Consider the following 7,007-nt stretch of genomic DNA (forward strand, 5'->3'; position numbering starts at 1 on the left):
TGGAGCATAAGCTTTCGTGGGTGAATGCCCACTTCGTCGGATGCATGCATGCCTTTTTCCAATCATGCATCCGACGAAGTGGGCATTCACCCACGAAAGCTTATGCTCCAATACATCTGTTAGTCTTAAAGGTGCCACAGGACTCTCTGTTGCTTTTTACAGATCCAGACTAACACGGCTACCCCTCTGATACAAGAAATCTGATGAGGTTCAACAAGGACAAGTGCAGAGTCCTGCACTTAGGACGGAAGAATCCCATGTACTGCTACAGGCTGGGGGACCAACTGGCTAAGTGGCAGTTCTGCAGAAAAGGACCTGGGGATTACAGTGGTCGAGAAGCTGCATATGAGTCAACAGCGTGCCCTTGTTGCCAAGAAGGCTAACTGCATATTGGGTTGCATTAGTAGGAGCATTGCCAGCAGATCGAGGGAAGTGATTATTTCCTCTCTGTTTGGCACTAATGAGGCCACATTTGGAGTATTGCATCCAGTTTTGGGTCTCCCACTACAGAAAGGATGTGGACAAATTGGAGAGAGTCCGGCGGAGGGCAAGGAAAATGATTAGGGGTCTGGGGCACATGACTTATGAGGAGAGGCTGAGGGAACTGGACTTATTTAGTCTGCAGAAGAGAAGAGTGAGGGGGGATTTGATAGCAGCCTTCAACTACCTGAAGGGGGGGTTCCAAAGAGGATGGAACTCAGCTGTTCTCAGTGGTGACAGATGACAGAACAAGGAGCAATGGTCTCAAGTTGTAGTGGGGGAAGTCTAGGTTGGATATTAGGAAAAACTATTTCACTAGGAGAGTGGTGAAGCACTGGAATGGGTTACCTCAGGAGGTGGTGAAATCTCCATCCTTAGAGGTTTTTAAGGCCTAGCTTGACAAAACCCTGGCTGGGATGAATGAGTTGGGGTTGGTCCTGCTTTGAGCAGGGGGTTGGACTAGATGACCTCCTGATGTCTCTTCCAACCCTAATCTTCTATGATTCTGTGAAAAGAGCTTCATGGTTACAGAACTCTGGCATAGCTCCTGAGGTCCAGTGAAGTATGGAGAACATACCTTTGGATAGTCGGTTTTTGTTTTCAGAAAAGGGGGATGAGACACTACATTTCTTTTAAGGACTTTGGAGCTACTTTACGTGCATTGGAGGTTTATAGCCCTGAGATTCAGAAGCATCGTTATGTAGATCTGTAGCTACGGCAATATTGTCAGTATTCCCAGCTGTATTTCAGGCAGTTGGCATACCCTGCCACATTGCAGGACTTCTTCAGGAAGAGACATAAGGCACAGAGGAGAAGGCCTTCTGGTTCTAACTTCCATCCTTCACCAGCTTTAGATATGCAGTCAATTTGACTCGTATCAAGTTCATCTTACCAATCATCACCTTCCACACCAATTCCCTACCATTTTGGGACAGACTGTGTTCCACTTCTACAGAGCTTGGGAAACAATAATTACAGACAAATGGGTCCTAAGCATTGCAGGATCAGGTTATGTGATCTACTTCCCCTTCCCTTCCCCGATCCTCAGGGATCCCTCTCATGAGTCACTGCTCCTACAGCAGATCCAGGCTCTTTGCACTTCAGGAGCCATAGAAGAAGTTCCCCTTCAGCACCAGGGAAAGGGATTCTGCCTCCACCTACTTTTTGATCTCCCAAGTTCCAGGGAAAAGTGGGGCCTGTTCTGGACCTTAGATGTCTCAATAAATATATCAAATATATGAGATTCCATATGGCAACCTTAACTATAATTCTCCCTGCATTACAGCACAATTCTGGTTTGCTTCCCTTGCCCTTCAGGACACTTACTTCCATATGGTAATTGTCCCAAGCGACAGGAAGTTCCTGAAATTCCTAGTGGTGGGCCAACATTATCAATACATGGTTCTCCCCTTTTGCCTGTCATCAGCCCCGTGTGTGTCTGCCAAATGCATGACAGTAGCGGCAGTCTATCTCAAGGGGATGGGAATGCATGTCTTCCTGTACATAGACAGTTGGCTAGAGTCATGGATCCACAGGTCCAGTGCTCTTGAATGGCTCTGGAGCTGTCTCTGGGAGGACCCCTTCAGTGTGTCAGCCCCCTCAGGGTCAATCTCTTTCACTGGGGTAAGGCCCTTGACTTCACTATCTCCTGAGACTGAACCTCGGGAGCCCCGCTTCACGCCGTGAACTCCCTGTAGCGAGTCCACCTGGATTGGACGCTGGAGGGAGACTTACACACCCAAAAGGAGCAATGAACCCCTAATTTCCTTAGTCTGGAGTGACTCTTAGCCAGCAGTGTCAAAGCAGACGGGTTTATTAGATATTTGGAACACAGCGTTAGAAGGTCTTTAGTTAACACAGAGAACAGAAAGTTACAGCAGAGCCCATCTGGGTCAGTCCCAAGCCCAGAGCTCTTTCTGACCCATCAGTAGTTCCAATCCAGAAGCTTCTCTCTCTCTCCAACAGCCCACATGTAACAACCCCAAGGGGCCCCTCAATAGTCCTTTGTTGTTCTTCCTGGGTAACATGGTCACCTGGCCATCCTCCTTAGCCCTTTTGTTCTCCAGCTGGTCACACCCGGCTGGCTTCCTGCAGAGGGTGGGCCATCCATGGTCGTTAGTTGCTAGGTACCAAGTGTCTGGACCATTGGAGTGGCCATTGTCTTTTATTGGGCTCTCTATGGGCATGGGCCCAGACCCAGACAGCCAGGGATTAGTCATACCTGGATCTCTGTAAGAGTAAACAACCTTTTCCCCGCACCTAGTTAACCGTGCAGCACATAGGGGAAACTGAGGCAACCACAATATTCATCCAAAATATTATGAAAAATTCCCACTCCATCCCAGCTAGTGAGGGATAAAGCCGAAGAACAAGTCCTCCACGTCGAGTTCACATTGGATCTCTTCGATCGGCTGGGGCTGATTTTGAACAAGGCAAAGTCGGCATGAATTCCAGCACAAAAAATAGAGTTGATTGGGGCCCTAATAGACTCACGAGTTCAAGGGCCTTTCTCCTGCAAACAATTTGCTACCTGTGTCTGTCCCTCTAATCTCACCTTTCAACTATGATCTGTGTATGTCTGATCTTAGGCAGTGTGCACTTACGTAGTCCAGCATGCGAGATTGTGCCTTCATCCTCTTCAGTTGTGGTTGAAGTTGGTCTGTTGCTCAACTTGTCAATCATTGGACAGGTTTATCCAAATGCCACCAGTAATCTTGGAGTCCCTACAGTGGTGGGCAGATCAGAGAAATGTATGTGAAGGTGTTCCTTTTGCCTGCCCTCCACAAGCCAGGATGATAGTCACCAATGGCTGCAAAACAGGTTGGAGGACACATCTCAGGACATTGAAAATTCATGGTTTGTGGACAAAACAGAAAACTTTCCTGCATATCGCTGTCCTGGAGCTTCAATCAATTTACAATGCATGCCGAGCCTTCCGGGCTCAGGTGAAGGGCTCAGTGGCTCACATATTAACCAACAATACCACCACAGTGTATTATGTGAACAAGCAGAGAGGAGCCATTTCAATCAGCTCTGCAAGGAAGCAATAAAAATTAGGCACTTTTGCATCAAGGAGGACGTTCCCACCTCCACACACTTATAAGGTGCTCAGAATCAGTTTGCCGATCACCTAAGCAGGAGTTTTTCCCAAAGGCACGAGTGGTTCATGAAGAGCAATGTGCTGAGGTCCATTTTCAAAGAATGGGGCATTGCAACGATTGACCAGTTCACAAAAGACAACACGAAATACTGTTAATTTTATTCTCAAGCAAGTCTCAGTCTGTGCTCATTAACTGACTGTAAATTGGGGATTGGCCCTGATGTATACCATTGTCCTCATCCCTCAGGTAATTCTCAAACTGAAGTTGGACAACAGGAAATGCAGTTAATTTTGCTCTCAAGATTGTCTTAGTCTGGACTCATTAACTGACCTTCGTAGTCTGTCTGTTCAACCTCCTAGATCTCTTCCCCTCATTCCCAATCTGCTGACACAACACCACCATGATCAGATATCTGCACTTCACTGTGTGGATGCTGCATGGTTAGATGAGAAAGAAGAACAGTGAGTCATGCGGGAGGTCAGACTAGATGACTATAATGGTCCCTTCTGACCTTAAAGTCTATGAGTCCTGCTTAATAGTAGAAAATCTTCTATTAGGTCTACCTGTTTGGCTAAGTGGAAGCGTTTTTTGGTTTGATCATTGGCCCAGGGCATTTGGCCAATGCCAACATGTATTCGAAAGATTCTGGATTACTTGTTACATCTTAAGTCTTCAGGTCAGTTGCTCAGCTCACTGAGGGTCCACTTAGCGGCAATCTCAATGTTTCATCCTCCAATCTCTGAGGGAAGTCAGCATTTTCCAACTCCATAATGGTTAGGTTTCTGAAAGGTGCTGTCCACCTCCTTCTGCCTGTTAAAGAATTGATTCTTCTCAGTACTATGCTGGCTGCTCTCATGAGTCTTCTGTTTGAGCCCCTAGCCACTTGCCCTGTAATTTCTTTTCCAAAAGATAGCTTTCTTGTTGCCAAAACTCCCACGAGGAGAATTAGTGATCTGCAGGTCTCTGTTTACTTAGTTTCTCAATGGCACGGGCCACACCCTAAGATTTTGCTTGACGTGATGTCTCAATTTCACCTTAACCAAACAATATACTTGCGGTATTTTTCCCTAAGCCTCATTCAAATGCCGATGAACAGTGTCTTCATTCCTTGGATGTGGCCTTCTGTGTGGAAGGGGGGACTAGACCAGGGGTCTCAAACACGCGGCCCGTGGGGTTCTTTCGTGCGGCCCGCCAAGCTCCCCATGCCGCTCCCTGAAGCAGCTGGACTAGATACTGGACCCTGGACTAGATACTGGCATAGTCTGGTGCCTTTAAAAAGAAAAAAAGCCCTTTTCTTTACAGGTCTGTCCTACTGCTTTTTAGCACTCAGGCTTAGTGTCCTTTCTAAGTACTACCGTCCCTGCAGCCCCAGGAGCGGGGGAGTAGAGGGCTACGGGCTCTCGCTTCCAGGCACTGCCCCCCGCAGCTCCCATTGGCTGGGAACGGGGAACCGCGGCCAATGGGAGCTTTGGGGGAGGTACCTGGAGGAGCAAGAGCCGCACACGGGGCCCCTTCCCCCCCCCCCCCCCCCGGGACTCCAGCTGCTTCCTGGAGCAGAGTAGAGCGAAGCGGGGCCAGGGCAGGCAGGCAGGGAGCCTGCCCTGGCCACGGGGCGCGGCGCTGCCACCCCGGAGCCGCTCTAGGTAAGCGGCGCCGGGCCGGAGCCCGCCCCCCACACCCCAGCCCCCTGTCCGGAGCCCCCTGCCACATCCCACACCCTGCTGCACCCTGCACCCCGCCCCCCTGCCGCACCCCTCACCCCTCCTGCCCCCCACACCCCAATTCCCTGCCCGGATCCCCCTGCCGTACCCTGCACACCTTCTGCACCTCAACTCCCTGCCCTGAGCCCCCATCACACCCCGTACCCCTCCCGCGCCCCCTGGGGTCAGGGAGGGGGCAGAGTTGGGGTGAGGACTTCGGGGAAGGGGTTGGAATGGGGGCAGGGAAGGGGCGGGAAGAGGCGGGGCAGGGGCATGGCCTCATGGAAGGGGTGGAGTGGGGGCGGGGCAGGGGGCAGCAAGGGGTGTGTGTCAGTGATGCGGCCCTCGGGCCAATGCACTAGTCCTCATTTGTGGTCATTTGAGTTTGAGACCCCTGGATTAGAGTGTTTTGGGCATCATCTTGGCTTTTTGTCTCCTGTGCAGATTGGATGAAGGGTCAGGCGGTTTCTGCACAGTTTCCAGGAGGATTACTTCCTGTATTATGACAGCATGTGGGGTAGCTCAGACCATGTCTCCACAGAGACTAGTGGCTCATTCAGGGATCCAGGTGACTTCAGTCCTGTTTCTCAGTGATGTTTTTGTATTGGACAGTTGCAGGGCCACCCCCTGGTTTTCCATATATACTTTGACCAAACATAGAATCATAGAATCGTAGGACTGGAAGGGACCTCGAGAGGGCATCTAGTCCAGTCCCCTGCACTCATGGCAGGACTAAGTATTATCTAGACCATCCCTGACAGGTGTTTGTCTAACCTGCTCTTAAAAATCTCCAATGATGGAGATTCCACAACCTCCCTACGCAATTTATTCCAGTGCTTCTCCCCCCTGATAGTTATGAAGTTTTTCCTAATGTCCAACCTAAACTGCCCTTGCTGCAATTTAAGCCCATTGCCTTTTGTCCTATCCTCAGAGGTTAAGGAGAACATTTTTTCTCCCTCCTCCTTATAACAGCCTTTTATGTACTTGAAAACTGTTATGTCCCCTCTGAGTCTTCTCTTCTCCAGACTAAACAAACCCAATTTTTTCAATCTTCCCTCATAAGTCATATTTTCTAGACCTTTAATCATTTTTGTTGTTGTTCTCTGGACTTTCGCCAATTTGTCCAAATCTTTCCTGAAATGTGGCGAGCAGAACTGGACATAATACTCCAGTTGAGGCCTAATCAACGTAGAGTAGAGCGGAAGAATTACTTCTTGTGTCTTGCTTACAACACTCCTGCTAATGCATCCTAGAATGATGTTTGCTTTCTTTGCTACAGTGTTACACTGCTGACTCATATTTAGCTTGTGATCCACTATCACCCCCAGATCCCTTTCTGCATTATTCCTTTCTAGGCAGTTATTTGCCATTTTTTATGTGTGCAACTGATTGTTCCTTCCTAAGTGGAGTACTTTGCATTTGTCCTTATTGAATTTCATCCTATTTACTTCAGACCATTTCTCCAGTTTGTCCAGATCATTTTGAATTTTAATCCTAGCCTCTAAAGCACTTCCAGCCCCTCCCAGCTTGGTATTGTCCACAGACTGTATAAGTGTACTTTCTGTGCCGTTATCTAAATCATTGATGAAGATATTGAACAGAACTGGACCCAGCATTGATCCCTGTGGGACTCCACTTGATATGCCCTTCTAGCTTGACTGTGAACCCCACTGATAACTACTCTCTACGCTATTACAACTGTGTCTAGATTGATGTAGACTTTGGA

The 7,007-nt window shown here is 48.7% G+C and overlaps 1 protein-coding gene across 1 annotated transcript in view; it reads left to right on the forward strand.

The window, feature by feature from the left end:
* Nucleotides 1-7,007, forward strand: part of DIAPH1 (diaphanous related formin 1) — a 172,089-nt gene that overhangs the window by 81,678 nt on the left and 83,404 nt on the right.

Source organism: Terrapene carolina, unplaced genomic scaffold (genome assembly GCF_002925995.2).
Source record: "Terrapene carolina triunguis isolate 2854851 unplaced genomic scaffold, T_m_triunguis-2.0 Scaffold838, whole genome shotgun sequence".
In the NCBI taxonomy this organism is placed as follows: Eukaryota; Metazoa; Chordata; order Testudines; family Emydidae; genus Terrapene; species Terrapene triunguis.